This window comes from Simochromis diagramma, unplaced genomic scaffold, assembly GCF_900408965.1.
Source record: "Simochromis diagramma unplaced genomic scaffold, fSimDia1.1 OVJJ01000201.1, whole genome shotgun sequence".
Lineage (NCBI taxonomy): Eukaryota > Metazoa > Chordata > Actinopteri > Cichliformes > Cichlidae > Simochromis > Simochromis diagramma.
Genome location: NW_024387223.1, coordinates 530,967 through 545,486, shown reverse-complemented (window position 1 = coordinate 545,486; position 14,520 = coordinate 530,967). Strand labels below are relative to the sequence as shown.

At 41.9% G+C, this 14,520-nt stretch overlaps 2 long non-coding RNA genes across 2 annotated transcripts in view; both read right to left on the bottom strand.

The window, feature by feature from the left end:
- Positions 1–14,520, bottom strand: part of LOC120746652 — a 33,314-nt gene that overhangs the window by 13,772 nt on the left and 5,022 nt on the right. The window lies entirely within an intron of this gene.
- Positions 310–4,853, bottom strand: LOC120746655. The gene is made up of 4 exons (XR_005698894.1): positions 4,762–4,853; positions 2,478–2,576; positions 1,406–1,481; positions 310–424 (listed from the first exon to the last, which is right to left on the bottom strand). It is a non-coding gene; the product is annotated as an uncharacterized LOC120746655 (long non-coding RNA).

Below are 14,520 nucleotides of genomic sequence, written 5' to 3'. Positions count from 1 at the left end.
TAAGACTCATGTGTGAAAGTGTTCCTGCTGCTTTTAAATCTGTGGCTCACATTAAGTTCGTTATCTGCTCTGAAGAGGACTGAAGTGTGTTTGGGTTCACCACAACAACTCAACGTTTCCATCAGACGTCTTTATGAAACCCACATAACCATACGAGAACCTGCAGAGAAACCAGATCACTGCTGTGGAGACGACAGCAGTGATCAGCACACTTAGAAATAACATATAAATAACAGGAAATTTACTGAAGACATGAAAACACGGATTACATCTACATTTTAGTCACATACCATTTGTTATTGTCTTAATGTGTCAGGTCTGAGCTGCTGTGTGGACCAGTTAGAGAGCAGCAGCTGGATCCCAGTGGTTGGACTGGTGGACGACTTCAGTGAGGAGTCGATGACATTTGGCTCTGGTAGAAACTCTGCACACACAAACACACAGGAGGAGAATATAAGCACAAAGCAGAGCCTCTCTGTTCTCTTTATATACAGCAAAGCATCAGGACATGTCAGTGAACGCATCACAGTTACAATAATGTAACTTATTGAACTTTGACACATTTTGTGCAGGTGTGTCAGATCACAGCATCTGCAGAGACACACAATCTTGTTTTGATACATTTTAACTGCAGGATGAAAAATAAACTGATTAAATAACATCAAATTGCTCCATCTTAACAGGTTACTGGCACCAGAATATTTAGTGGAACTGGTGCTTGTGTCCCAGTCAGTGTGTACATCCTGAGATGCTGCAGCCACAAACCTGTTCACTGTTCCCAGCTCACACTTAAAGACGACTGAATGTTTGCTGTGAGGACTCCTCGATCCTGGGATGACCTGCCTGAAGAAATCTGGCTCGCCTCATCAGTGTCTTCTTTTAAATCCTTGTTAAAGACTAATATATAAACTTTAACTCATCTTTTTCATCCAGCTGTTGGAAGTTATTCACTACATGACGCTTGAGTCTGTGTGGCTGTAGTTTGATTCATAATTTACTCTTTGCTCTTTCACTCATCGTCTCTGGGAAGCACTCGTAACGATGGTTTGAAAAGTGACACAAACTTAAAAATAAAATAACGTTTGATTGTGAGCAACACACTTCCTCCCACCGTCCAAAGACATGCAGCTTGTGGGGATAGGTTAATTGATTAATCTAAATTGTCACTAGGTGTGAATGTGCGAGTGAATGCGAGTGTGAATGGTTGTCTGTCCCTATGTGTTAGCCCTGCGACAGACTGGCGACCTGTCCAGGGTGTACCCCGCCTTTCGCCCTATGACAGCTGGGATAGGCTCCAGCGCCCCCCGCGACCCTGAAAAGGATAAGCGGAAGCGAATGGATGGATGGATGGATGGATGTGAGCAACAGATTTATGGTGTTTGTACTAAAAGAAGAGCAGCTGTACCTCTCAGCTCTGACTGTTTTTCCTTCTCTTTGACTGACGTCTTCAGTTCTCACTGCTGAGCCGACTGCAGCTGCATCTGCACAATAAAACACACACACAGGACGTCAGTGCACGATTAACTTTACCCAGAATCCTCTGCAGGAGAAAATGGAAGGTACTCATGTTTAGCTGGACAGAGAAAAGTTACAGGAAGTCGTGATGTCGCTCTGACGTTGTTCAGTTTGTCTTGTACAACATTTTTCTGAAGTCTCATATAAAGACGTCGTTTCTCTGTTTTCTTAACAAAGTGGATTTTCTACAATAGTTTCAATGATAAGAAACAAAATGAATGACATTAGTTATGGAGCCCTTTGTAACATATTCAGAGAACAAGATGGAAAAACAATCAGTTACAGGAGCAAACATCATGCTGGCTTGAACACATATTTGTTGTTGAAGCTTCTCAGTATTTGAAACATGAAGTGGTCGCATCTCGCAAGCAGCTTCATTTTATAAATATGAAAAGTGAAAACAAAAAAATGCCAAATTGAACAAAAATACAACTAAACTGATTCCTGAGTGATATTACAGCCAGTGTTCAAGAAGAATCTCTGCAAAAATGTCATTCTTTAATTATTTGTGAAAACAGGAAGCTGCTGAGTGCCGAAATGACAGTTTTTGTGCACCTTAGCATATGCTACTTCCGGTGGGGAAACTCCTGTAGAGGGCTTTGTTTATATTCGCTCCTTGTTTATGGTCGGGTTTTCCAAAACAAGTAAACCAAATGGATGAATCAAGCGGCGATTTACATTTCTCTAGATGTCTTGGGCATTTACTGAATATATCTGTAGATGATGTTCGTCTTGTCAATATTTTTTTTCCCCACGCCTCAGAGCAAAAGAGAGAAAGCATTCAAATGTTATATTTCTCAGTATTTGTATAGTGGTCCCTCGTTTATCGCAGGTGTCCAACAAGAAGTCAAACTTTTTGTGCGATGGTTAACATCTTCCTCTGCGTTTTGGGTGCTACCGCAGGTGCCTTTGACGGTGCAAAACATTTTGTCGACATTGATTTTGTTGGGGAGAAAACTTACTGCTAGTGATCGATGTAGGGATTCTGTCCTGTACAGGCGAGCTGGCACAGAGGAAGTCGACAATGATCTACAGCCGATCAGGACCCAGAACACAAGGCTCTGTAGAAGGACAAAAAAAACATGCAAATTTACACACAACAAAAAGAAAAATTCTGCAAAACAGCAAGGCCACGAAAGGTTATAGCGAGGGACCACTGTAATTTTGAAGGCAAATGGTAAATGGCCTGTATTTATATAGCGCTTTACTAGTCCCTAAGGACCCCAAAGCGCTTTACATATCCAGTCAAGCTACATTGTAGTCACAGCCACCCTGGGGCGCACTGACAGAGGCGAGGCTGCCGGACACTGGCACCACCAGGCCCTCTGACCACCACCAGTAGGCAACGAGTGAAGTGTCTTGCCCAAGGACACAACGACCGAGCCTGTCCAAGCCGGGGCTCGAACCGGCAACCTTCCGATTACAAGGCGAACTCCCAACTCTTGAGCCACGATCGCCCAAAATAGGTAAGTCACAAAATACCCTTGGTAAATACTAATATATAGAGACCCTTACCAGCATCATTTATTTACTTTTTTTATATCCTGTGGCTTTTTTTTCACGGTTTGTTGATATGATGTGTAGGTGTGTACTTGACTAGCTGATATCAACATAACGGGGAGACATCTGGCTTTGACTATTCTTCACCTGTAGTTTGAATGCTGAACATTTGCCTGTTTAAATCATAAGAACTGTCACTATACAGAGATACTTCTGAATGTGGACGATGTGTCTTTTCATTTTGTGATGCAGTTCTGCTTGTGTTGAGTGATATAAACAACCGATCAATCCACACTCTTCAAACGTTAAAATTGTTTTTTTTTTAATGACACAGTAATGGTGAGTGTTCCCACCTTCTGCTCTTTGTAACTTAATGCAATCTTTCCGTTTTTGTATTTTGGACATGATTTTGTAGTCGATCTTCGCAGTAGCGATTGACCGCAAAGTAAAGCTACCGGAAATGTACAAACCCACATCCGGTCTCAAACCAGGAAGTTAGCATTTTCTCGTGCACAGGGTCACTTCACTTTTTCTACTTTCAACAGAGCATTTTATTTGCTGCAACATGGGACCATTTCCTAGAGACAAAACACGTACAAACTCCAAAACCCATTTCTAGCATGAACTGAACTTCCAAAACAGAGCTACTAGATCCCTTAAATTACACAATTGAAAGCATGAAAGCATATGTGTATTGTTTGTGTATTTATACACAAGCATTCATATATAGTCAAATAATTAAAAAAAAAAAAAAAATGTTCATTTACCTGTTATTACCACACACCAAATCTGGTCGTTGGTACTTGCTGGCTTGTGTAGCCACTAGGTAACAAAAGCTCAACACTGACACTAGCATCCTGGAGCACTTCTGTTGTCTTTTGTACGTGTTTTGGAGTTTTTACGTGCTTCAGGGTTCGTACGTGATTTGAAGTTTATATGTGTATGTATGTATGTATGTGCTTTGTCTGTAGGGGCCACCGTAAATAGACTTTTATTTATTCACTCCACATAAAATGTAATAAATAAATCATATAATACAAAAATCAACTATTCACATTTCAACTTTTAACTATTTAAATTTTCAGCTTTTTCCTTTTACAAATTTAAAGTGAAACAACACAAAACACTGCAAACCACAACACAATTAAATATAAATTATAATATGAAAATAAAAAGAACATGCATATTCTCTGTCATATGGACCTGCATGAATAAGAGCCATTTCGTTCGCGACCGACCCATCACTAGTGCATGGGCGGGGATTTCAGGTTCGCCAGTCCTGCAGTCTAAATGTGTCTCGTTCACAAAAACCAGCCTGTTTAAGTCTCTTTTCCATCTAATTTAAAACAGATATGACATGATCAACAATAAAGGGATATTTCATATATCAGTCTAGAATTCATTCATTTATGCAGCTGATCACAGCTTCAAAAGTTTCTTATTACTCAGATAAATCAGCTTTCCGATAAATGCCAGTGTATTAAAAGAACATGAAAATATAGAAACAGAAATAACAGCACCTTTAATGTTTCCTGTATCTGAAACAGAGTTAAATACGTTTCATATGTTAATACAAATGTAATGTCTACATATCACATTTACATAATATTGTGAAAGTGTGATGTGATGAAGTACATTAGCTAAGTGTTGTTTAATACCTAACCTTCTATGTAACAAATTTATAACAAATGCAGTTTCCGTCACCCAAAATATTTAAGCATGTACTTATTTACATCATAAACATACCTTGTGCCTTTATCAAGGGGGCTGCTAATAAAAAAATAAACTTCCATAAGCTCCATTACAGCACCCGCACCAACCTCTCCCGATTGGCGCCAAAAAGCCGACAACAGTCATACAGGAAGTCCTTCAATAGCGTCAGGATTCAAAACGGAAGTCGGGTAACTCGGTCCAGTCCCATTCTGGGAGGAGTCACAGGGTCTCTTCCAGTGTAAGCGAGACAGTGTATGATTGACAGCAGCCTTATCAAATCCAAGGCCAAGATAACAAAACGCAAACCGGTGTGCTGTACTGTCAACACACCGGTGCACCGGCTCTTCCAACATAAACCCGTTCGTGTAGTCTGACTGTGCTTCATGAAACATGTTTGCTGTAACATCTCCGTGGCTCTGCTGGACTTTACTGTCTGTCTCCCTCGTGGGCTTTACCTGTGCGGGTGAGTTTGATTTTAAAATCCTATCGATCTATTTTCTACCCGCTTTTCGATGTTCGAGCTGCTTTAGTTTCAGCTGCTCACAGAGGACGCAGGTCTCCTGTCACCAAACATTTCTGTCATGTGAGAAAGTGGATGTTAGTTTTTAAATGTACTCACACACGTTTACATAACAGTTTGTATAATGAAGCTGTGAAGAGTTTACTGTATAAGAAACAGTTTATAACCGCATTACTCATCCTCACCTGTAGAGGCAGCAGCTGGTGCTTTCATTCACTTTAAAGCGGTGTCAGACAAACATGGACAAACTGCTCTAAAGGTTTATTATTATTATTATTATTATTATTATTATTATTATTATTGATTCGTCCTTCCGACACTGCTGATAATAGAAAATCTACATTTACTTCAGCCATCACTCCTTAAATCCCCTCAACTCTGTACTATTAACGTGACTCACTGATGCCCCTCTGAGTGTAGATGGAGTTTTGATTCATCATTTAAACCTTTAACCTCTCTAATCTGTGTCGTTTCCTCTTTCAGTCCAGGAAATAATTACAGCTGAGTCTGGTCAGAAGAATGTCACTCTGACATGTCGAGCTTCAAACGACAACAACATCTTAGCTGTAAAGTGGAGCAGAGTTGACCAGAAGGAGGGATATGTCTTTTTGTACCAGAATGGGCACGTTATTCCAGATTATCAGGATTCATCTTTTAAGAACCGGGTGGATCTGCAGGGAAGACATAAGAAGGATGGAGACGTGTCTCTGATTCTGAAGGATGTCACAACTGCAGATGCTGGAACATACAAGTGTCATGTTGTCCAGAAATCAGGGGAACCTATGAGCCTCATCACCACCATAAACCTGAGTGTTGTTGTTCCTCCAGGTGAGTGAGTAGAGTTGAGTGTGTGTGTGATCAGAGGTGAAGCTGCTTCCTGGTTGTTGATGTTTGTTTCTAAAGATGTTGTTGATGAGACTTTGTAGAAAGCAGCTGGTCTGAGTGATGTGATCAGAGTGCAGTAGATAATGTCTGACAGCAGTTTGAAGAGGAAATGGATTCTGTTCTGTTCTTCACTCATCACCTACCTGACAGCTGACACCTCACACCTGTTTCTCACCTGCAGGTCAGACAGGAGGACTCACAGAGGATGGAGGGAAGGAGGATGGAGGGAAGAAGGATAAAGTCAACAGTCATTATGGGCTGGTAGCTTCTGGGTTGTTACTTCTTGTCCTCCTTGTTGCTCTCGTGATCGCTTCAAAATTGCCAAACAGAAATTCATCCAATCATCTTCCTTCTGATGAACCAGCTGACATCTGTTCTGAAATCAGAGTGTCAGCAGGATGAAAACAGCAGCTTTGTACAACATCAAGTCTTACATGGTACTTATGCAGCCTTTTTACTGTTTGGACCCTCAAAGCACTTTGTTGCTACACCACTCAAGATGGCGGCGCACACTGTTGCAGCAGCTTACAGCTGTCCGTCTCAGTACTCTTTTCTTTTCTTTAGTTGCTTAGTTTGTACATCCTTCTCATTTCTTTTTGCACTATCGGTTTCTATCGGTAAACACGGAGCTCTCTATGCTACTGGACACCATTAACGAACAGCAGCGGGACGGTGTTCACGTAACTGCAGGTGATTTTAATAAGGCCAGCATGAAGACTACTCCCAAAGATCCATCAGCATGTGAAATGTCCCACCAGGGGAGAGATCACTCTACATCATGTTTACTCCAGCATGGAGCCATACCCCTCTCCCACTACGACCAGTCGGACCACCTCTCCCTCCTGCTCTCCCCAGGCTACTCCCCCCTCAGACGCAGTGCCAGGCCCACCACAAAGACTGTTACAGCCTGGCCTGAAAGCTACAGGACTGCTTCACACAGACAGACTGGGACATATTTGAACACCAGGAGCTAAAACCTGTCACAGCACTGGACTATATCAAGTTCTTTGCAAATGTGACTGTGGACAAAAGCATTCGGGTTTTCCCAACATGTTCAGCCTGCTTCCTCAGGGATGCTACAGGTGCATCAGTACAAAAACCCACAGACTCAAACAGTTTCTTCCCTAAAGCCATAACCACCCTGAACTCACACATGCACCAGTAACAGTTACACCACTGTGCAATCCCAAATTCTATGTGCAATAACCCAAACTGTATATACAAAACACTATTTATCTACTGTTGTTACACCAGATTGTATATTTCTACATTTTATATATTTGTTCCTGTTAATACTCTTCATATCTTAAAAGAACCCCCCCCCCCCACACACACACACACACACACACGCACGCACATGTTTGCACTGGGTCGGAGATGCTCTGTATCTCATTCAGCAAACTCCTGAAACAGGACCTGGGAGATGTATCTGGACCTTCAGCTGATCTTTATCCTTCATCTTGGTTCTTGGTGCAGCACCTTAGTTCATCCTGAACATAAAACTAAAGCAAAGTGTTCTCGCCTCATTGTGAAACTCTACAGAGGCACTGTTAGATTTTCATGGTAGTCAAAGGAGCTTGCAAAGAAAAGCGTCTGGACTTCTTTAAGTTGCTTGAAGACGTTTCACCTCTCATCCGAGAAGCTTCTTCAGTTCTAAGGTCAAATGGTGGAGAGTCCCAGATCTTTGCAAGCTCCTTGACTACGATGACCTGGATGACTGAGAAGCTTCACAGACATTTTCATTGTAAGTCAACATGACCACAGCATTAGATCCAGATCAGGTCTTTGCTTCACAGACAGTCATCTGATCGTATCGAGGATATTTGGTTGTTTGGAGGTATTTCAGCTGAACGTCACTGACAACTTAGGACCACTGAGGTGTTTCAGAGTTCATCTACATTAGGACTCACTGTTCACCTGCACTCTCTGTTCCTCTACACTAGTATCAACACAAATCATCATGTTTTAGTTACTGAGACTTTGGGAAAGAGTGTGAACATTTCTACGATTGTAGCCTTTTTCAGGATATAGCTTTTTAATAACTGTTGTTAATAAAGGGTAAATATTTATTTTGCTGTTGGGATTAAAATGATTGTCTTCCAGATGTTTTGATGTAACATTTCAGATGTTTTGTGATTAAAATCTTTGGGAGCTGTAAAATTATTAAACATTTGCATGTGTGTTTGATGTTTATAGATGTGACTGCATGTTAACTGTAGTTTGATGCTTTTGTTGATTTGCTGGCTTTGTTCTTTTAAATGTCAGGATAAATTTCTCCTCAGTTCATCAAATATTTACACTGAAGGAGGAACTTTACATTTTTCACACTCCTGTGTTTGTTAAAGTGGAAACTGTAAGTGGTATATTTTTTTTACCCTCTGTGTAAGACTGTTTAAAAAAGAGGAACATCAACTGTTAGTCAGCTTTAGAAAGTTCATATCTAGAAAGCATAATTGAAATCCTTTGGGTTTTGAAATCAGAGCTGAAAAGTTTTCACTTTATTACACAGCAGTCATAAAAACAAGTTTACACTTTCAGTGTATGACAACATGAAAATCTTATTTTTAGGCCTCACCCTGCCTGGTCCTGACTAATGTTGGAAGCAAAACAGGTTTGACCAGGTTGGAAGTTGAGTGGGAGACTGTGGGGAACACCAGGAGTGCACAACATGTGAAAAGTATTTACAGAAGATATTTTGTGAAGTTTATTTCTGTCCGTGTGACGTTTCCTCCATACTGGATACAAAACAGCTGCTGCATCGTCACAGAGTCTTACAAACTCTCCCTGGTGCTCACTCAGAGTTGGAGCTTCGCTGTCAGTAGATGGCAGCACAGGCCATGATTGAACCTTAGAGTAACAGTCTGATTAACCTGGTGCTACTTACTTTTCCTAAATCAGCTAAACGAACTTCTTCTTTCAAGTAACTTCACACTTGGCACCATGTGTCATAATATTTAAAATGGGGAACAGTGGTCAGGTTTGATAATAAATGAATAAAAATGTCCTTCATAGACTGATCCACTGTTCGTGGACACCTCCAAATATGAACATTAGACTGTTTATTATGAGTTTTGACTTCGTGGAGGATTTACATTTACATTTGAGTTGGCAGAGGACATTATGGGCTGGTAGTTTTTGTTTTGTTACTTGTTTTTGTGTTCGTTGTTGTCCTTGCGATCACACAAAAACTGCCAAAGAAGAATTCTTCTGATGAGCCAGCTGACAGCTGCTGAAACTGCTGAGTGTCAGGATGATGAAATCAGCAGACTCACAGAACCTAAAGTCTTACTTAGCTCTTTTCTACTCCATTTTAACCCTCAAAACACTTTAAGCCTCATCAATCCTTATTCTCACATGTTACTTTTTAACCCTCAGTGGTTTTTAACCTGAGAGTCACACCCTCACACTCAGATGGACACATGAGGGTGAACGTGGGCTTCAGTATCTGACACTGGCTGATTACAGAAGCCAGAAATCCAATCACTACCATCAATATCTCCTGAGCCATAGCTTCCCACAGGCCAAGTGTCAGGCCTAACAAATCAGCGGCAGATGAACATGTGAAAGTCATGTCCTTAAGAAATAGGGAAAAAAATCAGCAAAGTCCTGACCCAGGACCTGAAAGATACATGTGGACCTTCAGCTGATCATCTGCTGTTCACTGAAGCCTCAGAAATGGTCATGAAACACAGTGTGTGTGTTTATCCAGTGTCGTCTGTGTGTTTACTCTGCATTTCCTGATTGCTTCAGGTCTGTTTGGGATTCAGGAGATTAATCCAGATTTCACTGGTTGTTTTAAACGATTGTTTAATCAGTAACCTGTCACATGTGAGGCAAATACATTAACCACTACAGCGCTGTTTTAAGATGATCAACACAAGTGAAACAGCAGAAGTCCCCGCTGGAGGTCAAAAGGTCAGATTCAAAGACTATACGACTGCTCTTATCAACTGGACAAACATTTATTTATGGATTTCTAATATTTATGACATTTATTCTGCTCCTTAAATGTTTAATAAAACCAGAGTGTTAACAGCCAGGACATGTGTCTGAATGTGGTGGAGAATTAAGAGAAACACACACATTAGCTACAACTTTACATAACTCGAATGCAGTTCAGTCTGTTTTAGATAAGATATGATCGAGAGGGTTTTTCACAGTCATGAAACATTCACCTGAAGATCCTTCTTTGTTTCAGTGTCAGCTGGGAAGCAGTTTAAACAGAAGAGTTCTTCCACTTTTTGCACGTAATACAATTTGATTACAGTCATCCAATTTATAAACACAATAACTACCACACACCGTTTTAAAGGGATACTGTCGTTTTGTTTTTTTGTTGTTGTTTGTTTTTTTGTGTTTGTTGTTGTTTAATTTGCTCATGTGGTCATTTGCAACACGCAAAGCAGACACGAAAAGATATTCAGCTCCCGGGAAAGTTAAAAGCTCCAGCCCTTTAGCAGGCAGGGTTTTGTCCGACTGCTTTGTGTGTGAGGTTGTTTTTTCAAGAGTGAACTGTGCAAGTGAAAGGAACTCTTAATGCTTCAGCATACTGAGACATTCTGGACATTTCATGCTCCCAACTTTGTGGGAATAGCTTGGTGGGACATCACGTGTTTCACAGGTTTGAGATTCACTCATACTAAATGTCTTTATTGATTCGAGCCACTCCACACCTGTAAAACCATCTAAAAATATTAAGTTATTTAATATTTTCTATATCTTTGGTTACTTTAGAAATGTCACAGCATGTCAGACCAAAATACTGGAATCTGAGGCGATATTCCCTGCTGTCACGCGTGTGCTCGTTTAACCGGAACGTCACCTATACAAGCTTGTTTGAGTCATAAAAAATATCAAGCTGTTTGCACATGTCTACCTTTCCTCGATACAGACGTTCTGTGTCAGATCACTACATTTCTTGTCTTGTTGTGATCGCTGACGTCTCGCTTGTGGTTTCAAATTCCTAACGTGGAATGGTGTCTTTGAGTCTGCAACCATAAAATCAGAAATCGATATTCTAAAAGATGCTTATGTTAATGTTATTTGACATGTCGCCAGGAACCTTTGAGATATCTTCATGTTTTATAAAACTAAAGTGATAAACAACATGAGCATTGCCCCGAAATTGTTTCACTTGGGCCAGACATTTATGGTATCCTTCCACAAGCTTCCATCTATAATAGTTTGCTGGAGTCTTGACTCACTTGACAGAACTGGTGTATAAATAGATAAATCAAAGCTTTGGGGTCATTAAGACTGACAAAGTGGAGTTGTGGTGTAATGTCCGGCAAGCTACAGGCAGGAAGCATGACTGTAGCTTGCCTACATTACATTACATTACTACATTACATTACATTATACTGTATGACTGAATGTTGCAATCAGTGGGTGTGGCATAACTCTAACTACTGAACATGAATCTTTGTGAGTCAAAGAAAAGCTGAGGATGGAATTGTCTTTCCAAGCGCAGCACTGCTTCTGCATCAAGTATTTACTGCACACAAGATAATCTCAAAGGTGAAATCACAAAGTTTCTCTCTTCAAGAATGTTTGATCCTATTTGAAGTGCCAAGAAGCGACCAGTGCTGTAATGACTAATGCATGGGTTTTATAAGCTGATGGAAGTGTTTTCTATTCACATTGAATTGAATTCTATGTGAATCTGAAGGTATCCTGTAACCTGACCTGTCAGATTAATGCAGCGCTGACAACTAAATGACTCTTGGGTCAGACTCTATGCAGATAATTTACTTTTGTTTGTAAAATGATAAATTCTTTCTCTCAATCTTGTAATCAAACTAAATGCAGAAAGGTTTTGGTTTAAAGTTCAGCTTCACCTCTCCCACTGTTTATTTTTCTTTTTATTTATTCATTCATTTACATTGTTCTTCTTCTGTGACTCAAAGAAGAAAACAACAGCTCCGGCTGTTTCTGTCTGTTGTGTGCTATGACTCAATGGGCTTATGAGTCAAAGGCAGTGCAACTCTCTCTGACCTGGGGCACTCTGTTATTGCACATTCTGCCAAGAGTGTACATGGATGGCGCCGATGAGGGCGAGGGTTGGGAGGCAGGCGACGGAGATCACCAGTGAGAGATTGATAAGGGCAGGCGTCCGCATGTGGACCACAGTACCAAACAGCTTGGCCTGCCAGACTGCGACAATAGTCCTGAAAGTCTGCCATGAGACATGGCCAGTGGATTGAACGTACACCGACCGTTCCGTACAGAGCTACTGGCCCAAAATGGCAAAGGATGTTGCAGAATGATGAGCTTGGGCCGCGGGGGGCGCCGAAAGCCCTGCCGAAAAAGCTGCTCCACTTTCAGCAAACACCGCCCCTGAGCGTTTAGTAGTGGAGTTCTGCGCTTGCGCCTGACACTAGGGGCACTTCGGTGATTAGCCTAACTGACCTTCCACCGCGCTGTTCCATTCCAACCCAATCAAAGGCAAGACGGTGTGGCGAAGTGTTTATGGGAGAATTCTATCATTATGGCATTCCCGTGACGAATTCATACCGACCAGGGCAAGATTTTGAGTCAAGACGATAAAAGAATGTGTGTGAGGTTGAGGCATTCAGAAGAGCCGTACAACCCCTTACCATCCGGGGGAAATCCAGTGGAGCGATTCAACGGACGTTGCTGGCAATGTTGGGACCTTGGGAGAAACAAAAAACAGGTGGAAAGAGCATGTGAACGCCGCTGGTCACGCCTATAATGTTCAGGAACTGGTTGCTGGTTTACCTCCTTACGAACTCATTTCGGTCGGAACACCTCTTCTCCTTGTAACCTGGCGTTCAAGCTCCACTCCATGCACACCGACTCACTCAACGGTACATTAATCACTCACAAATCAAGATTGGAAAAATTTCAATTTGCTCCAGATAACGCTAAACAAAGCTGCCGATCGAAATAAGAAACGCTTTGACCACCGTGTGATCCATCAGCATTGGTACCAGGTGATCGTTGTGCTTTGTGGGGAATGTTTCGCCTTCAGGAAGCAAAACTTTCAGATAAATGGGAGGAAGAAAGTTTTTATGTGTGTCCATCGGTCTGGGACCTCCCGGTTCTACAAGGTAAAACCTGAGAACAGCGATGGACCTATGCGGACCTCTTCACCCGACCTCCTCCTTCCATGCGGCTTCCTCACGACATAGTTAATCTTGGAATTAACAGACAATCACTTCCTCATAAGACCAAGAACTCGGCAGCAAACCCGAATTTAAATTCCCTCACACAGAACCTTTTTTGAGGTAGGACACAGGAAGCTTTCATTGTATGTTAATCCTCCAACGTTGCAACTTCACTGGTGGAAAAACAGAGAATCAATTTCCAGATTCATCTGACGTGGGGCGCCTAGGACCACTGATTTGTATCCTTCAGTTGAAGTGGAAGTCCAAGGAACCAGCCTCTGTGTCCATTGTTCTTCCTCCAGCAGTGAGTCTGGTGTGTGAGCATCTGACCTGATTGGAAGAAATCCCTACTTGACTTGTTTGAAAGTCACCCTGAAAACAGAAATAGCTTGCCTGAAAACTTACCTGGAAATGGAAGACATACTTGTCGACATTCCTGTCGTTTGCTGTTGAAGATTCCTAAGAGTCTAGTGTTATTGAGCAGGACACTGACATAGGTGACGGGCTAAGACGTTCACAAACGACAAAGAGCGCACCTTGATCGACTTCACTAGTTCACTCGTGGTAATGCCTCTGATTTCCGTTGTCCAAACGATGTTGCATAGTCTTTTCCGATGCATTGGGCCATAATGCTAGCCGTCCTTCGTCTGTTCACTTTGTTTAGCGTTTAACATGCGGCGGGGACGTGCATGGTTAAGGGGGAGGATGTAACCCACAAAAATTAAGAAAGAACGCATCTATAACTAAATCGGAATCTTAAGATTCCAACCGGAGTGTGTCCGTGAAGGCATCGGGACGCGTCATGACGCACGCCACGCCGCGAGGCTGCACATGCCTGTTGTGACCAATCACATCTCGAGGCACCGATATATGCCTTCCGGGTTGTCGCCTCGAAACGACGCGGGGGAGAGGTTGTTAGCGGATGGAAGCAATATTACTTTGATACCGCCGCGGTAGATGCGTGGGGGCTCGTATGTGACATCGCACGTAGTGAATGTGCAGCTAGTGTGCCCTGGAGACCACAGCGACACCACTATTTGGATGGCGAGCTAGGCCCAACGAGCCAGAACCCAGCTAGACTCCTGCAGTCTGGTAGGAGGCTGCTGCGGCATACACTCTCCCTCTTGGTTTTCAGTCCCTAAATCCACTTCCGAATTTCAGTTTTGGAATCTTAGTGCTGATCATCATACTTCAAATTTCAACCTGTCAGACTGTCATACGCGTTGGAGATTATATCACTCTGGAATAAAATTTAATGAC